This window comes from Watersipora subatra, chromosome 4, assembly GCF_963576615.1.
Source record: "Watersipora subatra chromosome 4, tzWatSuba1.1, whole genome shotgun sequence".
NCBI classification, from domain to species: Eukaryota; Metazoa; Bryozoa; class Gymnolaemata; order Cheilostomatida; family Watersiporidae; genus Watersipora; species Watersipora subatra.
Window position 1 is genome coordinate 19,281,647 of NC_088711.1, and position 2,045 is coordinate 19,283,691.

At 32.5% G+C, this 2,045-nt stretch overlaps 1 non-coding gene across 1 annotated transcript; it reads left to right on the forward strand.

Annotated features, from left to right (window-relative positions):
- Positions 1–339: 339 nt before the first annotated feature.
- Positions 340–413, forward strand: Trnai-gau (transfer RNA isoleucine (anticodon GAU)). The gene has a single exon. It is a non-coding gene; the product is annotated as a tRNA-Ile (tRNA).
- The last annotated feature ends 1,632 nt before the right edge of the window (positions 414–2,045 follow it).

Below are 2,045 nucleotides of genomic sequence, written 5' to 3' on the forward strand. Positions count from 1 at the left end.
AAACATCTTTGTTGTAAATCTTGCTATTGAATAGCAGAGTGAATATTAAAATATTCATTGATAAATTAAAATATTCATCAAATTAAACATTAGAATATTAAAATATATCATTCAAAATATTCATATTAAAACAGTTGGCATCTACTGTAAATTATGACAATTAGTAAAAAGCAGACATACCCTAAAATCCTCAGGAGAAACTACTACATGAAATTCTAATATATTTTCTTTCATTCTATTAATTTTCAAGCAAATACAACCCACAAATAAACCAAACAAAGATATAAATATACAATCTTTCTTTCTGATTAGTACAATTATTTTGAAGCTTTATAAAGTGGTTGATTAGCTCAGTTGGTTAGAGCATCAGTCTGATAAGCTGAATGTCATAGGTTCAAGCCTCATATTGGTCAACATTTTGGTTGTCTCAAAGCGGAATTATATTTAGCATCAATTTCGTTGACGCAAATGTCTTTCTTAGTTCTAACACCCTTTGCAGTTGCAACACTAAAATTGCTTTAGCCCCAAAAGCTAAAGAATTATTAATGAAAGCCACGTGCAAGTTTCCAGACAGATTGCTTAATCAGAAGTCAGTTTCTAATGAGGAAAATTATAAACATTCTTTTTAATTACACTCTCTTATGTCAAGTCTGGTGTTAACTATTGTAACATAAATTTTACCTGCATAATACTTTAACAATAAAATAATTTTGTAACGAATATTCATAAAGAAATTGTACATATGCAAACAATAATTTTATGAACTGTTATATATCATTGTGCAGTATATTAGTCATATTATTAAACAGGTAATTACCTGTTGGAGAAGGCTAAATTACTTTAGTGCTTAACCGAATAGGAAAAGCAAATGACGAACTAACAAGAGGAGAGAAAGAGAGATAGAAAAACTGTGCATACGTACCTGAACAAGCTTTCCTTCTTTTGCATCTGCCATGGTTTCAAGCTGCCTACAAATAATTGTATTATGACAGGGTGCCTAGTTACGCCAGCAGGTATTATGCAATGTTATACTACTATCAATTATATATCAACGTATTAATCTGCTTGGACGAGCATCTAGAAATTAGCGATATAACCAACATTAAAACCAACAGTTAATTTAAAGACTAATATCTTTATGGCTGCCATTAGTTCCTTGGCTACAAAGGAAATTATCGATTGAGACAAAGATAATTAAAGAAAGGAAGTTGATTTCCAATAGTCAGTACAAAGTGAATAAGAATTTTCTTAAGATGTTAAATCACTTAAAATGACACGTGACACAAAATGCATATATGTCAAACCTGCTGCCTTCCAATGTATGCTTGTTTTTTCAATATAAATACTATTTGTTAAAAATGAAATATCCAAATTATTTGCTCAAAAAGACATTTAAAAAATAACGGTTCCTTACCTTTGCCACTTGCTTTTCTTTTGAGTACACGTCTCCTAGAGCGCACAGTGTGCTATTGCCGGGCGCTCAGGGATGTCTGCCTTTGTAATGAGACACCATGTTTGCTAATCCCAAATGTGTTTAACAGCAATCAGTTATATTTACATTTCAGTGCGGTTTTGTCGCTTTAACGCTATTATCACATAAATTCTATTGTTCCGACACAAAAATTTTGTAAGAGATATATGTTGGATGTTAGATCTATTTCAGTTTGTTTCAGACAGCGAGTGCTTCTGTATATTATCATCGATCTCACCAAGGCAACACTGGTATGGCAGCCATCAGATGATTGATGCCAATAGCAACCTCAGTAACAGCAATATTTTAATCTATAGATTATTCATGGTTGTTAAACATGCATGATGTAATTTCACTAGCTAAACATAGCTTACCAAGCATCTGTCTGTATCTAGCTTGTAATTAAGAATTAACAAATGAAATGGCGAACTGGGGCAGACTTAGAATCTTAGCATAAAGCAATGATTTTTAAAGTTTTCGTGAGTCTAAGACTGCTCATCTCAGTTATTGAATTTTTACAAAGGCCCATCGGGTGGCGGGTGGGGGTTGGAGCCTTCGTCTGATAACAGCTATA